The sequence below is a fragment of the Neopsephotus bourkii genome, unplaced genomic scaffold (genome assembly GCF_033783945.1).
Source record: "Neopsephotus bourkii isolate Nb327-2 ecotype Australia unplaced genomic scaffold, CSIRO-AGI_Nbou_v1 NB_1825, whole genome shotgun sequence".
In the NCBI taxonomy this organism is placed as follows: domain Eukaryota; kingdom Metazoa; phylum Chordata; class Aves; order Psittaciformes; family Psittacidae; genus Neopsephotus; species Neopsephotus bourkii.
Window position 1 is genome coordinate 720,683 of NW_026902298.1, and position 21,143 is coordinate 741,825.

General features: G+C 43.1%; 1 protein-coding gene across 12 annotated transcripts in view; it reads right to left on the minus strand.

Annotated features, from left to right (window-relative positions):
• The window catches only part of TENM4 (teneurin transmembrane protein 4), a 755,206-nt gene that overhangs the window by 389,515 nt on the left and 344,548 nt on the right, over positions 1-21,143 (minus strand). The window lies entirely within an intron of this gene.

Consider the following 21,143-nt stretch of genomic DNA (forward strand, 5'->3'; position numbering starts at 1 on the left):
AAGCTTCATTATTTCTTCCCCTTCCTCCAGTGCTCACTTCCCCCTGCCTTTGGCATGGTGATGCTTTAATTGCAGCCCAGGCTTAACTCAAATTCATCCTGAAAGCATTTTTAGCCTGTTCCAGAGCTGCTTTTCAGTTATGAGGGCTGGATGGTAGCTTCAGTGACACACACATATATATATATATATCTCCAGCTTAGCAAAACACTAAGAAAAAGTTTCGTTGTGCTTTCAAAGCTTTGCTATTAAACTTCAGCTTCTGCCAGTGTCACAGGAATTTTTCCAGAGTATGATATAGCCTAAACAGCTTTTCCACTGATGGCTAATATGGAGGAGAAATAATTGTCAGGGATTCAGTCATTATAAATTCAGCATCAGGATATTGTGTTGGGTCTACAACAGAAAACCAGCCCAAAACTTCGGTCAGTGCTGCCAAAGTTTGGATAGCTGGACCGAGAGCTGAAACAAAATCCATGCTGGTATTCTGCTCTGCTGATAATGTCCTTCCATCAATTGTGTGGCCCTGAAGCAACCTCATCAGACGGTCGTTTGTCAAAACCAAATTTAGAGCCATCTACCATATGTAATTTACAGCCGTGGCTTGACAACATACTGCAGTTATCCCCAGCAGACACAACTGTTTACATTTTATACACATAATTGGGTCTGGTTCAGTAACATTTTTCATTGGTGTGTCTGCCAAAATTATTAAGCTATTAGTACACGCTGAATCGGTGCCAAGCCAAATATTTGCCAATAAAAATGGCCTTATCTGTATAAATGCCAAAAAGGTTTGTGTTTTTTGGTGTGCATGTGTATTTTTAAGACTCTACTCCATATAGATATATGGATATGTAAATGTTTAACAGTGCTATGACTTGACATTGATGTAGAGTATTAGATCAAGATAACCCAGCATTTGGATGTGGCCCATGGGTTCATGTCTCGTCTGCCACATTTTCTGCTGTGTCAAGTGGTAAAGCCCATGGAGATATCTTCCTAAATTACTTCCTAGCAAGATGTGGAGGACTAGGCATCATATCTATACGGAACTTGTATCCAACTTGTATTGAGGAAGAGGGATCCTTAAGTTGGCATCCAGACCCAGCATGCAACACTCAGCCTACCCTTTAAGCACAATCCTGCAACACTACTCAGTTCATCTCATCATAGCCACTCTGGCACCCATCCTTCTGTGTCAGTCCCCAAAATGGGTGTTTAAATTCGCATCCCATCTTCACTACCTACAAGGAATTACAGAAGCTCGGCAAGTTGGATTTATATGAGGGCTTTTTTTCACATGGAGTTTTGGCAATCTTAATGTGTGTTGCTTTTGTGACTGGTCACAGGGATCAACAGAAAAAGAGCAATTTTGTTGCTGGGAGTTAAGACTTCTCCTTCAGTACTATCTGCAGCTTCAACACTGATTCAGGGAAATGCTTCCTCCAAAGCACTTACCCACACTGCATCACAGCTTCCCAACTGAAGAGGAGGTGTGCTGTGTTATTTAAAAATTCTTCTTTTTAAATCTTGTGGAGAGGAAAATAGTTTGTAAGTGGCAACTCTTCAGGAAAATTCTCTCCCACCTCCTCAGGAAACAGGCTGCTTGCTGTCGATTCCCAGTTCTTCTTGTTCAGACCATCAAAATGTGGGTTCCTCAAACCCTTTAATTCCTCAAGCGCTTGCCTTCCCCAGAGCCCATCCATGGGAAGCAAGCAATGACCTGAACTCCCACAAACCTAAATAAGAGTCAATGAGGCTTAAATTTATGAGGAACGGGGCTGATTATTAGTAGTGAGGATAAAGAGAAATGCTAAGATAAAGAACAAAGGCAGAAGCTTTACTCTTTAATGTAATTGGACATCAAAGATGGACACTTGTATTTATTTTGGTTACAAGATACATAATCAACAGAAGAAAGGTAGACTGCAGAGCTCACAAATCTATGTGACACAATGATAACACCAGACCTCAATTCAAATAATGAAGAGGGTGCACGTTTTCCACCCCCATTAAAATGTCTGCAATACAGCTATTTAAATGGTTTTTACAGGTGCAATTCTTCTTATCCTAATGTACACATATAAAATAAGCAGATAGGAAAAGCCTCACGCTCACAGGCCCTCGTTCTCATGGGTGACTTCAACCACCCTGACATCTGTTGGAATGACGGTACGGCCCGGCACAAGCAATCCAGGAGGTTCCTCGATTGTGTGGAAGACAACTTCCTTCTGCAAGTAATAGAGGAACCCACAAGGAGAGGTGCCATGCTTGACCTTGTGCTCACCAACAGGGAAGGGCTCATTGGAAATGTGGCGCTCCAGGGCAGCCTTGGATGCAGCGACCACGAGATGGTTGAATTTGAGATCCTTAGGACAGTGAGAAGAGCATGCAGCAAGCTCACTGCCCTAGACTTCAAGAAAGCAGACTTCAGCCTCTTCAGGAACCTTCTTAGTAACGTTCCATAGGATATAGCCCTAGATTGCAGGGGGGCTTAAGACTCTTGGTTGGTCTTCAAGGATCACCTGCTACAAGCTCAGGAGTGTTGCATCCCAACTAGAAGGAAGTGCAGCAGGAGAGCCAGGAGACCTCCTTGGATGGATAAGGAGCTCCTGAGGAAAATTCAAATGAAAAAAGAGCTTTATAGAAAGTGCAAGCAAGGACAGGCGGCCTGGGAGGAGTACAAGGATGTTGTTTGGGAAGCTAGGAACCAGGTCAGGAAAGCTAAGGCCCAGTTAGAATTAAACTTAGCTAGGGATATTAAGGATAACAGGAAGGGATTCTACAGGTACATAGCAAATAAAAAACAGATTAGGGATAACATAGGTCCCCTCAGGACGCTCTCGGGTGAACTAGCTACACAGGATTTGGAGAAGGCTGAGGTTCTGAATGACTTCTTTGCCTCGGTCTTCTCTAGCAAAGGCTCTGACCGCACCACCCAAGTCTTGGAAGGCAGACGCAGGGACTGTGAGAATGGAGACCTTGGGCCCACTGTAGGAGAGGAATTGGTTCGAGACCATCTTAAAAATCTGAATGTGCACAAGTCCATGGGTCCTGATGAAATCCATCCACGGGTCCTGAAGGAGCTGGCGAATGAAGTTGCTAAGCCACTGGCCATCATATTTGAAAAATCATGGCAGTCAGGTGAAGTTCCTGACAACTGGAAAAAGGGAAATATAACCCCCATTTTCAAGAAGGGGAAAATGGATGACCCAGGGAATTACAGACCAGTCAGTCTCACCTCTGTGCCTGGCAAAATCTTCGAGCAGATTCTCCTGGAAGGCATGCTAAGGCACATGAAAAACAACAAGGTGCTTGGTGACAGCCAGCATGGCTTCACCAAGGGGAAATCCTGCCTGACCAATTTGGTGGCCTTCTATGATGGGGCTACAGAACTGATGGACAGTGGTAAAGCAGTTGATGTCATCTACCTGGACTTGTGTAAAGCGTTTGACACTGTCCCACACAACATCCTTGTCTCTAAATTGGAGAGACATCAATTTGATGGATGGACCACTCGGTGGATAAAGAACTGGCTGGATGGCCGCACACAAAGAGTTGTGGTCAATGGCTCAATGTCTGGCTGGAGACCAGTAACGAGTGGTGTCCCTCAGGGATCAGTGTTGGGACCGGTTTTGTTTAACATCTTTGTCGCTGACATGGACAGTGGGATTGAGTGCGCCCTCAGCAAGTTTGCCGATGACACCAAGCTGTGTGGTTCGGTTGATACACTGGAGGGAAGGAATGCCATCCAGAGGGACCTTGACACGCTTGTGAGGTGGGCTGATGGCAACCTCATGAAGTTTAACCATGCCAAGTGCAAGGTCCTACACCTGGGTCGGAGCAATCCCAGGCACAGCTACAGGCTGGGCAGAGAAGAGATTCAGAGCAGCCCAAGGAGAAGGACTTGGGGGTGCTGGTCGATGAGAAAATGAACATGAGCCGGCTTCAGTGTGTGCTTGCAGCCCAGAAAGCAACCGTATCCTGGGCTGCATCCAAAGGAGTGTGACCAGCAGGTCGAAGGAGGTGATCCTGCCCCTCTACTCTGCTCTCGTGAGACCTCACCTGGAGTATTGTGTGCAGTTCTGGTGTCCTCAACATAAAAAGGACATGGAGCTGTTGGAACAAGTGCAGAGGAGGTCACGAGAATGAGCAGGGGACTGGAGCACCTCCCATATGAAGAGAGGCTGAGAAAGTTGGGAGTGTTCAGCCTAGAGAAGAGAAGGCTGCATTGAGACCTCAGAACAGCCTTCCAGTGTCTGAAGGGGGCCTATAGGGATGCTGGGGATGGACTCTTCATTAGAGAATGTAGTGATAGGAGAAGGGGTAATGGGTTAAAACTTAAACAGGGGAAGTTTAGATTGGATATAAGGAGGAAATTCTTTCCTGTTAGGGTGGTGAGGCACTGGAATGGGTTGCCCAAGGAGGTTGTGAATGCTCCATCCCTGGCAGTGTTCAAGGCCAGGTTGGACGAGTCCTTGGGTGATATGGTTTAGTGTGAGGTGTCCCTGCCCATAGCAGGAGGGTTGGAACTTGATGATCTTAAAGTCCTTTCCAACCCTAACTATTCTATGATTCTATGATTCTATGAAGTAAAGAGCTCTGCAGTATTCTCTTTTCCTTCATGGACTGTAGATGAAGTCCAGGGTGGCTATAGCCAAAATGTATTGGGTCTGGCTGAAATAGAGTTAAATTTCCCCATAGAAACTGTGCTTTGTATTGGTAGCTAAAAAGGTGTTGATAGCACACCAATGATCTGGCTCCACAGCATCAAGGCTGCCTCTCCAACATTCCCCGTCACCAGTAGACTGGAAGTGGGAAAGGTCTTGGGAGGGGACACAGCCAGGCCAGTTGATCCCAACTGACTAAAGGTAATATTTCATATCATGTGACATGGTCTCAGCAATAAAAGCAAAGGGAAAAGATGAGGTGGGGTGGGATGTTTGTTATTTATGTTATGTTTGTCTTCCATGCTTGTCTTTCAGAGCAACCACTCCACATACTGAAGCCCTACTTCGTGTAAAGTGGTTGGACATGGCCTGCTGATGGGAAGCAGGAAGCTTGGTGGATGTCAGGAGTCCAGCCAACGTCAATCCACCACAAATGTGGATGTCTTTACTGCAAAGAGCTAAAAATTAAGGCAAGGTAAATTCTGTCTCTATGAATCGCCAAATGCTTTTTGAAATGTGCTGAATTTCTTGGGTCCCAAAACTCTAATGGGTCTTGTAGGCACTCAAGAAGCCCACAAGAGTCATTCAAAGTCTGTAAGATCAATGTGCCCATATTTTATTATCATATGAAAAAACATATTCAGTTTAATTCTTCCAGATCATGTATTTCCCTGGGATGAACATACAAATGTATGAAATACAAGACTTCAAGTTTAGTTCCTCTGTGTTTTTAATGAGCACGCTGAGAAAAATACAAGCTTTCATAACATCACATTATGGTATTTTTGCTGCTTTTTGTTTTTAGTCTTCTTTTTAAGACAATCTACACCGAGTTGCAGCAGTTCTCCTCTCTTTGGATGATATCCCCTTAAAGCCATCAGGCATGAAAGGATAACAAGTCAGCTTTGATCTCACCTTCTCTGTGTTTGAAATAGGGCCTTTATCTTAATGTCCTCAAGTTGTTTCTCCTGCTATGATTAATATACCCATTAGCCATCACTTACTTAAAGGGGTTTTTTTTTAAGCAATCAATGTGCAACACTCATCAAGAAGCCTTGAGGTAAATTTTAAGTTATTTTTCCATATGGTAACCAAGAGGCAGCATTGCTGCAGCACTGGCTGTGCATCTGTACAGTGTAAGGTGTGTAGCTGCACAGTAAGTAGCTTACACAGACTGAAAGACTGCCTTGGGGAATGCAGAGAACAGTTGGACTCAGTGAACTTAAGGGTCTTTTCTAACCTAGTTGATTCTATGATTCTGTGAAGACACCATGGCATTGTTGCATTCCTTTGGCCAACGTAGGGTTCAGCTTCATCTCACCTTCATCTGGCTGATGTGTCTAGGTGAGAAGATGGTTTGACCTGGATTTTCCTCCATTCCCTTTAATTGGTGCAGACAGAATGGAAGCTCTGAGGGTGGTTTCCTCATTAAGACCCATGAAGTTCCTATGGAGCTGTTGGAGGAAAGGGGATTCATCCCATGAGACAGGTGCCCCTTGCTAGTTTTGTAGACTCTCCTTATGTACAGGAATCAGACAGGAAGTTATGCTTCTCTGCTCAGTTTAACCACCCCGTTTTATATCTTCACTGAAGGTGAGAAGAACTGGCCATTAAAAATGTCTTTTTCTTTCTGAAATTTATAAGAGACACTGAAGGGTTTTTAGGTGAGATGAATACTGCCTCAAATAGGATTAAGTGGGTGATTCCGAGCTGTAACTCTTCTATTCATTATTTTACTGTATTGTGAAAATGTAAATTCATTTTTTTTCTCTAATCAGAAAAGGGTTATTAAAATCCTATGAAAAGAAGAAATGGTTATAAAAATTCCATGAAGCAAAGAACACGGGGCAGTTTTGCCGGTAGGGACTGCCCTGGCATTGCTCTCTTATTCATTACATCCCTACTTCTCCTCTTGCTCACTCCCAAGGGCTATGCAGCTGCTCTGAGAAAGAAGACACCACCCTCCATGCAAGGAATGGCAATCCCTTATCACTTCCACCTTTCCACCCCGACAGGTGCTGACCATGAAGGGAACAACCCTTGGAAAGGAACTGCCTTTATTTTATTGTAGCTTTTTAAACATCAGTAAGGGATAAAGCCCTCCACCTGCCATTGTGCGGCTGAGTTTCTAATCTCTGGTGCCAGCACAGCTGCTGGGAGCCCACCCTCAAGCAAGAGAAAGTGGAGTCAGGCACACATGGGGCAGAATGGCTGCGCTGATGTGATGTGACACACACATGTCCCCACAGCATCTGTAGAGGTACACCCCGTTTGTTAAGTGCTGAGCTCCTTACTTCACCCATGGCAGCAGCTCTGGACTGTATTCAGCGTGCTGGAAACTGGAGTCAAAGTTATTTTGCTTGGTTTTCCTATGGGAATACGTGGTCAGGAGGTTTTAGTTTTATTTTTAATGGTCAGCCATAAGGAGGTGGCAACTAATCCCTAGGGATAGCTCCACATGTCACTGCTGGCTCCAGCTATTGATAAAAGACTGATAAAAGAAACAGAATATGACCCTGCTCCACAGGCTCTGGAGCCAGTGATAATCTGATAATGAGTGCTACTTGTTAGGTGCTTTTCCATGTGTTTTCCTTGATTTAGAGTCCAGGCCCTAAATACCAATTTGTTCACATTATCAGCAAAACCGTTTGCAAGGCCTTTTGGAAACCAAGCAAGCAAACCCTTCCAGGCCCCTCTTGCATTTCTTGTTTTCCTGGCCATAGCTCATTTGTCTGCAGCACATTCAGGTGGCAAGCCTGAGAGAAAAGTCACCTTCAGCTTCAGAGCAAAGCCAGGCACTAAATGGACTCAGAAGGTGCTGCACATCCACCACGTTTTGCTGATTACCAGGGGCCAATACAGTCCTGACAATTAAGCCTGAAATATTGTGACAGCCACCACTGGAGCCTGAGCAAGGGGTGGCGGGATCTGAATGTCTGAGTATCAGAAGTGAAGGTAAAGAGCCAGAACTGTGTGGGCTGCCAATGGTTAGATCATTTTATAGTTGAAAGCAGCGAGATAGGTGCTTAACTGCAGACACCAGCTGGAAAATGACTTCAGTTTTCTTATCTTTAGAATAGGTCTAATTCTATTTGCCTTCCTCCAGGGGAGCACGATGCGTTTGGTTTGCTAATGGGTTTGGGTGCTTCAGGCTCCTGAAGCCTCAATGCTCAAGGGCTGTGAGTACAGGTGCACCCTGGCATATACATATATGCATCCGATCCACGCAAGATGATAATGCCAGATTAGAGGGGAAAAGCAAGCTTCCTGAATTAGGAAGTGCTATAAGGGTGTAGTGGAGATCGAAAGAATTTCATAGGATCATAGAATAGTTTGGGTTGGAAAGGACCTTAAGATCACCCAGGTCCAACCCTCTGCCATGGGCAGGGACACATTACCCTAGACCATGTCACCCAAGGCTTTTCAAATGCCCAAGAACATTTCAAATGAGGCATCAAACCACCTAATTTGGTTTGGTTATAAAAATCCCAAGGAATCTTTAACGGGACTGAAAGTGCTGAAGCTATCCCTTGACTTAATTATAAATTTGTTCATTATTTATGTAATAGTCTGGCCTATCTACAGCTTTCATTTGTGCATGTAGTTCTTCACTTAAAAAGGTGATTTTCTTCAGGGTGCGTTGTGCAGCTCTCACAGAATCACAGAATCCCAAGGGTTGGAAGGGACCTCAAGAGATCATCTGGTCCAACCCCCCTGCAAGAGCAGGGCAACCTAGAGTACATCACACAGGACTCTCCCAACATAAGTCCATTTTAATAACGGGTGCAACCCCACATGTTGAGATATTGGGATGGTCTCAGAGGATCACCTAACACATTTGTTTGTAAAGAATTCTCAGGCTGGTTAAACAGTCATGGATAAAGAGAGATGTTCCAGATTCTAGGATATGCTCTATGAATCCAGATGTAGCTCAGAAAAACATTAACCTAGCCACCAATGGGTGTACTGGTTTTGTCTGGGATAGAGTTAAGTCTTTCCGTAGTTGCTGGTATGGTGCTATGCTTGTCTACCCAAGTAACCATTATGTGAGTGGTTGTGTATGGGTTAGCTGCCTACCAGAGCTAAACCATGAGAATGGGATAACCTTGAAAATGCCATGCTTCAAAATAACTGTAATTTCAATCTTGAAAAACCATAAGGACACCAAACCTTGTCTTATGGTCAGGAACATAGTCACTGGGACAGTGGAGGGATTTATATATAACCCATGACACTTGTCATCTGATGTCCTTACCCATGTCTGCCTACAGACATGTTCCCATTATCGCTTACTAAGATATGCCTTCCTTTGGGTTCTTATCATATGTATATACCCATACATATCTGCTGAGAGGAAGGGAAACTTCCAAAGTTCCGAGTATCATAGAGTACTTTAGGTTGAAGGGAACCTTTAGAAGCCATCTAGTCACACCTCTTGCTCACAGCAGGACCAAGTCTGAAGTTGGATCTAATTGGGGAATTAGATCAAGTGGCTCAGGACCTTGCCCAAACCCGTTTTTAATATCTACAAGGGTGGAGTTTCCTTCTATGCCAGTAACTGATTAAACTCATTGTGAAAATTATTTTCCTAACCTCTAACCAAAATTATCCTGCTGCATCATGGACCTGAATGAATGTTGGGATGCTTCAATTTAGTTCCTTTAATAGGCTTCCTCTAGGACACTGTGAGAGTACAAGTCTCCTCTTCTTGCAAAAGTAGAAATAACCTTTCTTAACAGATGCATTTTTCTGTCCTTTTCATCTATATAGAAGAAAAGTGGGGATGGAAAGTTCAGCATTTAGTGCAAACAGTCTCTGGCATAATTCACACTAGCAAATAATTCCACACTGAAAATGCTAAGTGATCACGGTGACGAAACATGTATAATGGAAGCATATTTTAGATGGTTTTGCTTCCATTAAATTTGGCTACTGGAAACCCTCAGAAATTTAACAGTACATTCAAATCCACCAGGACAAAACTCATCTTGAGTTTTGAGAGAAGGTTTTAGGTATATTTTTAGTACAACCTAGTTTCCACATCAGATAAAAGCCCCTCAGAAATCACTTATGTCTCCACACTGAAATAACTTCAAAATGCCACACACGAAGCTCTCCACCATCATTAACTGATGTGCAGTGTTGATTTTCACGCAGCAAAATTGAATGAAAACAGGAGTTTATCAGTGAAATGCTGAAATAGCCTTGAATATGGGGAAGTGAATGAGTATAATTGCTGATGGGTTCTTTTTATTATCAAGAAGTCTGATTATAGCTTCGTAGACTTAAATTATGGCAAATCTAGGACAAGATCAATTTAGTATCTAGGCAAATATTTATATGAGGCTGGAGATTGGCATATATTGATCTGTTTATAAGAAACATAATTCTGTCTGCAAAATACATTGGCATTGAACAATTCCCTTTCTACTATGCTCTTCCTCAGCAGCAAGGAGCTGCAAGTGATGAAGAAAGTCAAATCCCAGTTGAATAGAGCTGTGAAGCCAAACCAGTGGTTAAGGACCACCCTTTAGATGGAGACTGATTCATGCCAGGGTATGTATTGTAGATGAATTGATAACCAGCTCATGTAGTAAGTTCGAAATCCAGCTTGAAGGGAAAGAAAGCATTCAGAATGTCTATAAGAGCCCAATTTGTCAGGTTGGCAGTTGGCCATGGGTAACATCACCCAGGGCAGAGCATCAGCAGCATCATCCTGAGTCTCCCAGCTTTCATGAGAGGTCGCCTTGATATAAAGTAGAAGAGCCTTTCTAACTTGTGGGATGAAGAAGGATCCCTGTGAAATGATGACCCTTCCCAACAAAGGCTGCTTTTGTTGGAGGGAAAGGCGGGTGTGGGAGCAGGGAAGAGAAGAGGCCGGATTACCTTTTGTTGCATTTGACAGTTGAAAAGGCCCTGGTGAATAATTACCCTTAAAACTAACAAACAAGGAGAAAGCAAAAAAAAAAAAAAAAAGGGCAGAAAAAAGAGAAGGAAAACCCCCTTGACCCCTCCCCCCCCCCAATAGCTCCATTTGACATAAAACCAAAATAAAAATAACTTGTAGCAGGAAAAATAATAACTTAATTTGACTTTCCTTTCTGCTTTTGGCAAGTGCGTGCACACACAGACACAGAGATATCATTGGAAGGCTCCCAGCGTCACATTCATCTTAAAGTTTCCTAGGCTGGATCCATTCAGCAGCAAATCTTCTGCAATAAAGAATCAAGGGGAGCTACAGCAGCAAAAAGCACACCCTTGCTTGAAGGCCCCATTGTTTTAGGCACAAAAGAATAATTCCTGGTGAGCAGCAGTTGTCATCTGTTTTGCATACTCCTTATTCTCCTCTTAATTGGCATTATGTGGAAACTTATCTAGAAGGCCATGGGAACCAAAAGGCATCCCTTGCCTACTCCTGCTTTGAACAAGCGGAACCCAATTAAAGCACAATTATCTCTCTTTTGCTATTAGCATCCTCATCTAACAGAGAGACGCTGAGAAGCGTTATTAGTCTGGGAGCTGCCACCTTTTCTTATGAAAATTCTTGTAAAGGTCATAAATAAACTAGAGGAGGCACAAGTGGTGCAGGCTTTGGTGAGCCAAAGTGCAGTGTTTTTCTAAAGTATTTGATCTGGGTCTGTGGATGGTTTTCTAAATACATTTCTGTTCACCAGGGAGTAACTGACCTAAGATCCAAAATGCACTCGTGGAGTTTGGATGCAAGCCTAGAAAAATCAATGAGATGGCCAAAGAAGAGCAAAAAAAAAGACACAGGTGTCTTCCCCAAAAGTCCAAGCTGTCTCAGAAAGCCAGGAACTTGACAGTTCCACCACTTCTCCTCTCGCATGAATATGGGAAAACACCACAGGGAAATGAAAAGATCCCATTTCAAATTAGGGCCCAGGGTGAACTACGGAATCTGTATCCTGCTGCTGAATATTGCAAAGCGAACACATGAGTTCCTGCAGCCCCTATATCCATATGGACCTTCAGCAATCCAAGATGGCCATGACTTGGAGAAGGTTCCAATTACGTCCCTGTGGCAGTGTTCAAGGCCAGGTTGGATGGAGTCTTGGGTGGCATGGTTTAGTGAGAGACATCCCTGTCTATTACAGGGGGTTGGAACTGGATGATCTTAGTGTCCTTTCCAACCCTAAGTATTCTATGATTCTGTAATTCTACATCACCCTTAGGTTTGTATTGCTGGTCGGGGGAGGGATTTGGTGCAATCTTTGAGGTGTCCTTGGAGAATGAACATCCACTGCTCATCCCAGTTACATATGTGCCTGGTTTTTACAGACTTCAAAGATAGCTCTGCATACCTTCCGTATCAGAAGCTATCCCCAAGTTAGCAAACATTTGCACTACCACTCATACTGACTCATCAGCTGCTACTAAGAATACGTATGTGTCAGGAAACGTCATGCATTTTATCGCTTCAGCAAGTCACACCATCACAAAGCAGTACATGTCCCAGTTGTATCCCTCAGTATTCCCCCTGGATGTAACTATAGGTTTTATAATCTGAAGCAAGGAAACAAAGTCCTTTTTTATTTTCCTTTTGGATATTCTACTGCTTTCTTTTCAAGATGTGTCAGGTCCAGCTAACATATTTCAGTGAAGAATAATCCAATGTGCCAATGCAGAAACCAGAATACCCCTCTTAGAGGTGCCCCAGAGGTGCCTGTCTGCTGCCCCACAGCATTGTCATCGGTATATTCAGTCATTCAGTATTGTCAGTCGAGTTCATTTCCAGAGTTTGTTCCAGTTAGAATCATGGACTGGTTTGCATTGGAAGGAACCTTATGATCATCTAGGGAACAACAGAACTGCACACAGTACTCCAAGTGGGATCTCACAAGAGCAGAGGGGCAGGATCACCACCTTCAACCTGCCGGTCATGCTCCTTTGTTATAGCCTAGGACATGACTGGCAAAGTAGTTCACAGAATAATGCCTGCTATGATGGTTTTTAGGATGCCATCAGCTCTTTGACCTCCCACAGCTGATCTCCTGCTTTTTTCCCTGGCAAGCTCAATGCTACAGCTACATAATTCTGCCCAAACAGAAAACAATGCCACTGAATAAGTGCTATCGCTGTTCTCATTACATGCATGCTTTTTGCTTTTACCACTGTTGGCTAGTGCAGTAGGAGGCAGAAAGACACTGTCCTCTGTCCAAGAGCCTCCTGGAACACAGGAAGCTGCTGCAGACTCTCTAAACAAGCAGGGCAGTTGCAAACAAGGAAAACAATCCCACTTGTACACTTCTCAATGGATTTGTTTATGATTTTTTGGAGCTTTTGATGGTGGAGTGTGCTTGCTATGGTTAAAGAGATCAGACAAGGTTCAAACAAGGGGGAACAACATGGAAATGATGTCAACTGTGTTTAACTATAAAAATACACCATTTCTTCTGTGCCCCCCATCATGTAAGACCCAGAGGCTGCTCTGAGAACGGTAGAGTAGAATGAGCAAATCCCTTACTTCCAACACAAAGACAAAACCTGGAGCGACACAGCTGTAGTGGAAAGGATAGAAACGAATGTCAAGCAGTCGATGAGATTTTGGTTCAGATTTTGATGAGATTTATTGCTGCAAATGTTTTCCCTGGCAAATGTCACACCATTAAAATGCAAAAAAATACCCCCAATAGAATTAAGAAAATGAAGTGAAACTCAGAAACTCTGTCCAGATAACTGGCAGCTTCAAACTCAGTCCTCACACTCTCAGGGTCATGGATGGCCTCCTCTGTAAGCAAGCGTGCAGGAGAAGTGCTAAAGAGTCCTTTCACCTCATCAAGGCCACCGCCTGTGACTGCAGAGCACACACAGAGAGCCAGGACATTCTGCCAGCATCCTTCATGGTGTGGCTGGCTCCATCTGGGAATACCACATGGAGCACATTCTGCAGCTGAGCACTGCCCAGCACAGCTGCAGCATTTTTTACACATGGTCTAATATGGGTGAATTAAGATCCTGTATAAAATAAGCAGGATAGTCTGCATCTGCCTGTTGAAGGAGCATCTTAGGGAACCTCTCCTGTTCTGTCCTTGATGGGACTGCCAGAAGAAGACTCCTTAGTGCCTTGTAATTACATTTAGGAGTGCCAGTTTTTTAGCACAGTGAAAATGGGGGATTCCAGGTGAATTGTGCCTTGAACAGGGCAGCAACTCTGCATGAGTCTAGCCAAGCTATATCTTATTTTCCCAAAAGGACTGAATGCTCTGTAGATCCGAATGCACGCCTTAGGCATGCATCCGCACCTTCTATTTAGCAATCTCTGGAGAAAACAAGTTGTTTCCATCATGCAGGGATAAAGAAACCTCCTCAAGCCAGATGTCCAGCTCAGACAAACACTTCTCACCCTTTGGATTCTCTGTTCTTGGGCTGCTGTTCTAATAGGCACCTGTATTTCTTGTTTCAGATTTGGCAGACCCTTGCAAAGACTTCAGTGTACTGTTGCCTGTTTTTTCTTAGCTGAGTGGTAACTCAGAGGTGCTGAACTCTGTATTAAAATCTAATGTACTCCTCTTTCCCAACAAGGCCACGTTAGGTTAATATACTTCTAATAGCAAGTGTTCAGGATAATACTTTCAGCTGAGTCAGGCTGTCCTTTCCTGCTAACAGGTTAAACGTGATAAAACGTTTGTTTCTTTGCCTAAACCAGATAAGAGTCATGTCCGCTTGGCATCCACAGCAGAAAAATAAACTAGACTTAATTTAGCAACACAGGGAAAAAGGTGACTGCTTCAAAGGCACATAAACCTCACCACGGTTATGATTGCCCATTATTATCACTGGTAACACTATGCTGTTATTACAAAACAGAGTCAGGGGAAGGATTTCACCTGTTGAAGCATAGTTTAAATTGCCTTCCTTATTTAAGCTTGTCCTTCATGTTAGGATTTAATAGGAGTCCTCACAGGAGCTAAACACATGCTGAACAGTTTTGCAGCAGCGGTACTCAAGGGTGCTTTCTTGTACCAGGTGAAGACAGATCCTATAACTCACTTTCATTTGTTTTTCCATACTTCTGTGTTTTGGGTTATCCTGTTGCATGAGAGATGAATGCCCCTACTCACCTTCCTGTTTGTTTTGCCTTGTGATATGCCCAGTGAGAAAGCACACAAAAACCCAGATGTCCCCAGAAGCAGAAGTGAGGTTAGAGTCATACACAGTTGAAAAATTAGCAATTAAATTAGATGGAAAAGCTCTGCTTTTTTCATGCAGAAACATTTAATGCTTTCTTAAGGAATGGAAACCGATGCTTACGCGCCCCAAAGTGAATTTCGCTCCTTCTCCCCACCATCCTCCCCACCCTCTCAGTCAAAGTCTAAATAGGGTCTGTATATTAAAACAATTCTACCTTGGGACAGCCAGAGCTTTTGAAAGCTTTACCATTAGCACATACAAGCCAAAGTAAACTGGGATGGAAACCCCTGGATGCAGAGTTCCCACATGAAATCAGCTCTCCATACCATGGCTGTGGGTGACCAACCAGGGCTTGCACAGTCTGTAAGGGTGTCACATGCTGCTCAATTAGAGATGCAAAACAAGGAGTGTCAAGGAGTTTTGGCTGCGTTACAGTGGGGTTCAGACTTGCTCCTGACAGTGCTACAATGCTAATAGGAGCTACATATCTGCTGCAAGGGGGAAAGGTATGCAGTGATGGAGAGGAAGCAGAGGATGCAGCAGCTGCCACTGCAGCATCTGTACTGTCCGGTGTCACTGTCTGTGGCTGTAGTACTTCTGATGTACTGGTTGCATTGGCCCTGTGGAAATCATAGCATATTAGGAAAAATCCTTCACTGAAATGATGGTCAAACATTGGAACAGGCTGCCCAGGGCAGTGCTGGAATCAACATCACGGTTCATGGTTCACAAACCGTGCAGATGAGACCCTTTGTGACATAGTTTAGTGATGTACTTGACAGTCCTGGGGTAACTGTGGGACTTGATGATCTTAAAGTTCTTTTCCAATCTAGTTGATTCTATGATTCTATGGTACTGGCTGCATTAGCCCCATGTGTGGCACTGTTAGATCTGTCTATAATATACGTTATGAGGTCCTGCAGAGATCAATAAGGAAAGAAACTCAAGATCCTGAAAGCAGTAAAACTGTGTTAGAGCGTCTAGATGGGTGCCTGTTTGTAGAGGTGGGTGGTATGTGTACAAGGTGGTGCACTGTGCAGGCTGTGGGTTAAGCCTATGTCATTAATACTTTCCAAATAGCACGTGCTTTTCAGAAGGAAGATGCTATGATATTTTTGTGTATTATTAAACCTACAAGGAGATGAGCAATAAGTATCCCTAAGGGGAAGATTTCTTCCAAGATACTCCACATCTGCAGCTAAAGGCGTTTCCACTGCTATGAAGTTACCTCTTCTTCCCAAACACAGTAATGATGGGATCTTTGTTAATGGCACTGCTGTTGTGTATCAGTTCTTTGGAGGGTGTGAGATCACATCTCCTACATGTCACAACAGGAGGAACAAAACCTAGGCTGAAAATAGCTTTCTGCAGCAAAGCAAAAGAAAAACAGTCTGATGCGTCCAAGAAATGCAGCTGCAATTTACTCATAAACAGGGGGGGGAAATGATTGACTGATAATGTACAAACAGTTCCCATATTAGACTTCTGATTTCATACTGGTTTCTACGCCCACCCTTCCATGCACCACACAGCCAAGCTGCTAATTACATCCTTCCTATTGTTTTGCCAATTCCTCCTCTGGCAGACAATGGGAGGGGACAGGATTATGGAGACCGATGCACTTGACAGCAGAAATAAATAAGCAAATAAATAAATAAATAAATAAATAAATAATGCCTCCACTAGTCACAGAGATGAGCCTATTTCATCCTTCCTCCAGTACCTTGAGCCAAACTTGAAGGGTTATCTAGGAAAAAAACATGATGATCTGGTGCCTCAGAGAAATAAGTATCAATTAATTCTTAATTAACATGGCATGACAGATTGATTTGAATAAATAGAACCTTTTAAATGAATGTCTTTGTATGTTGTGGGCTGAAACAAGATGCCTTGTGGGATAATGAGCAGCTCCCTATTATAATATACCATCTCTAGCACTGTAGCACCTGGAGGCTTTAAGTACATCACTAGCCCAACATATTTGATGTTGTATAAATACACAGTTGGTAAAGATGCTTATCTTGGATTTGTAGGGCAAACAAGAAGATATGCCATAGAGATCCTGTGACAGGTAGATCAAGTCTAAGAAAACAGGGAACTTAAGGAAACTTGGAAAGATCAGCCGTTTCTAATTAGCTGGAAAAGGGGATTTTGTACAACACCTTATCCCCCCTAACTTACCTATATAAAGTGTTTGTAAACATCAAAATAATTAGGAATTGCCTTATGGGGTATAACAGGAAAACAGATAGGAAGAGGGCACACAGGTTGCAGCAGAATGGCATGAAAGCCAACAAAAGCAACCAGTGTTTTCAAGTTGGGGAACCTAATGCCAGCCAGCTAACACTACCTTTCCTCAGCTGAGGAAAAATAGTTTGATCAGCAATGAACCACAGTTTCCATTGAGAGCTGCAAGTGAGCAGCAACTCTGAAGATCAGCCTGTTTCCAGATCGGTGATGGCTGTTCCAAAGCAAAGATGCTGGCTGAAAAGCACCCTGAGAAATACTTTACCTACCCTGAGGTATTTTGTTCCTTTTGAGACAGTAAAATTACAGCCCCTACTATTTGTACTGTTCATATTCACTTTCATTGCTTTTTGCAAACTTGATTCAGAAGTTTAGCAAAGTGTACTTGGGAGGTGGCTATCAACAGACCCCTTGAGATGGAGACATGATTGCCACACATGGCTGACTCCACTGCCCAGTTATACATAACTGAGTTAAAAATCTGTGATTCCATAGGAAACCATAAAATCACAGAATGGTTTGGGTTGGAAAGGACCTTAAGATCATTCAGTTCCAACCCCCTGCCATGGGCAAGGATACCTTACACTAGACCATGTTGCCCAAGGCTCTGTCCAACCTGGCCTTGAACACTGCCAGGGATGGAGCATTTACCAATTAATTAATTAATTGATTGATTAAATAATTGATTTGGGGTCTGTTATTGACTCTGATCCTTTGTCACTAATCAGATCAGTTAGCAGCAAAATGTTACTAAATGCATTAAAGTTAAGCAAAACTGAGCAGCAATCTTCTTTTCAAACAAAACTTCTCCAGGTTATGTTGACAAGTAAGAATTCACCTTCAGTAAAAAGCCATCTAGATGTGCTCTGTGAACTTATCCATCTCTTAGTAAAGAGAGTTTGTCATGTTCAGTTCAGCAGTTTGGGGAGTTTTATTTTAGAGATTTCCTCTCCTTTTCCTCACTCCGCTCAGTTTGCTGTAGGCTGTCACCTCATTATACTCTTACCACTTCCCATGAAAAGCTGACTTGGAAAATACTTCTTTTCCTGACTATTTTCCACCTCCTTCTTTTTTTTTTTTTTTTCCTTTGATGCATGGTCTTTATCTTGCAATGAGATCTTTCCCAGGATCAACTTTATGAATCCTGGCTACAGGCACAACACTTCAGCTCACACCAGCCCTAGTACTTCCAAGCAACCAAACCCCAACACACTGTATATTACATTGGAGGAGGCTAAATATGCATATATGTGTGTATATATGTGTGTATATATATGTGTGTATATATACATATCATATATATATAAAATGTATGTGTATATACATATAGGAGACAGGGTCTGAGTACTCAATGGATTGATACTGATCATTGCTGTTATGGAAAGAAGCTATTTAACTCCTTATAGCAGCAAGTGATTTCTCCTCAGAGTGAGGAACAAACTCCTGGACATAACCTTGCTTTGGGAACTGCCCCTTCCTGTTTATGTCAGTATCTGACCAGTCCTGGTGATTAAAACACTGGTGTTCACTACTTCCATCCTATCTTGCAAGTCAACATGATTCTGCTTCAATTTCATTTAAATATCTCTTTATATTCAAGGCAATGAGTTTTAGAATTCACTTGACCATACTCATCATTTTATTATTAACAGGCATTTCATTCTCTCCCTCCATCATTCATGTCAACACTTTCCAGGTTGAGGTGAACATTTCCTACTTCTTTACATGAGCCTGTAGGTGCCCCAGCCCTCTTCTGTAGTGCTAGGTGCTGTATGTGCTAGCCCTCAACTGTAGTGCTAGGTGTATGCACACCTTCCAGGTGAAAAGCTCTTAAAATCAGAATAAAGAAGGTAAGTATCAAAGAGATAACTTTGAACCCATGTTACAGATGGGAAATAAGGGCTTAGGGACATTAATTCCTGAAATCATCCCATCTAGCTTTGGAAAACATCCATGCATAATTCAGGTGTCTAATTGCCCTAGACAGTAGTCTACAAGGAAAAAGAGAGCAAGAGAGAGACAGACTTCTCTGCAAGCAGTTAATGTGCTTTATGGACTTAATCTTATAGAGAGATCCAGTGTTCTCTCACTTCCTGTACAGGAAGACTGGATTATTCAACACTTCATTTAGGTCTCAGAATCCACTATCAAAATATCCACACATCCAGCAATTTCCTCACCCATTGAAGCTTCCTGGGGAGATGTCTAACCACATCATCTTTCCCTACTTTCTCTGCTTCAGTTCTGCCTATTTCCTGTTTAAAATCCACCCTTGTTTTCTAGCCTAAATGTAGTTTCTGACAACTTTGTACCATTTTGACTCTGTCCTCAGGGGCTCCCTGGTCTCTTGCTGTCTCCATCTCTTTCTATGTACAGGATCTTACCAGTCTTATTGAGGTGAAAACTGTCTAACATTAGATTTGGAGTAGTTAGAATGGATTTATGAAGGAATCATGCTTGACTGGCCTCTGGCTGGACTTTGTGCTGCCGAGGCCAGCCACTGGTGATGTACCTGAGGGGTTGATACTGGGTCCAGTACTATTAAGCCTCTCATTAATGGGACTTGGATGAGGCAGAGTGCACCTTGAGCAAATATCAGATGATACAACACTAGAAGGAGTGGCTGATACCCCAGACGGTTGCACTGCTGCTCAGAGGGACATGGACAGGCTGGAGAAACGAGCCCACAGAAACCTCCTTATGTTCAACAAAGGAAAATGCCAAATCCTGTCCCTGGGGTGGAATAAACTCAGGCACCACTTCAGGCTGGGGACAACTGTCTGAAAAGCAGCTTGGCAAATAAGGACCCAGTAAGTCTTCTGGTAGACATCAAGAGCCAACAGTGGGCTCTTGAGGAGAAAAAGGCCAACAGTGTCCTGGGCTACATTAGGCAGAGCACTGACAGCAAGTTGAGGGAGAGGATGCTCAACCCATCGTGGGACGCATCAGGGTTCTGGGTCCCTTTCTGGGCTCCCTAGTACAAAAGAGACATGAACATACTAGAACAAGATGCATGGAGGGCTATGATGCTCTTTAGGGACTAGGTATCTTCTTAGGAGAAGAAGATGAGAGAGCTGGGAGTTTTATTAATGTACATAAAACCCAACGAACGGGGTAATGAAGATGGAGACAGATGGAGACAGATATTTCTCATGGACTTGGCAATCCTAGGGTAACAGTTGGACTCAATCCTTTCCAACCTAGTTGATTCTATGATGCTATGATTCAGTGGTGCAGAGCAACAGGACAAAAGGCTATGAGCACAATCCAAAATATGTGAAATTTCATCTGAACATTAGTAAAACCTTATTTGAACTGAGGGTGGTCAAACATTGGAACAAGTCGCCCAGAATGGAGTCCCACTCATTGAATTGCTAAGACTTAGCTGGACGCAGCAGTCTCCACATTGCTTTCTGTTAATCTGAGGAGTCCTAGCCATAATCTCCAAGCAGCAAGCAGCCTTCCTTCTCTGTCCCTGTGGATAATGCCACCATCCTGCCATATGCCCAGAACCTTGTTATCAGCTTCAACTCATACTTCTCTCTCAGATGCCACTTCACAGTTACAACCAAGCCTTGCAGATCAGTTCTCTATACCACACTTCAGGTAACACCTTTCTTCTCTATTTACCCATCTAGGTAAATCTTCTCTCAGGCTTTATCAGGCTTTATCTCAGGCTTTTATTGAACATCTTAATTACTGCAGAATCACTTTCATTTTTCATAGATGTAAATTTGCCCTGAGGATATTCCCTGGACACAAAGGCCATTTTTCCAGATATAGCTTTGATTCCCCTTCCCCATCCATATAAAAACTAGGCTGTCTGCATCCAATCAAGCCACACAACCATTTTCCACAGTCCATGTGCTGGATTTTTAAATGAGTGCTTTTGTATTTTCTTCCATGCTGTTCCTCATAAATATCTACAAAATAACCTTGTTATTCTCTTTCTTTCTCTGCAGTAATATCTAGAAAGCAGGGACAAGGGCAGGTTGCAGATGCTTTATTAGCATTGCCCGTCATACCAACTAGCACTTTCTTATTACATCCATGGGTCTCCATCTGTCTGTCACT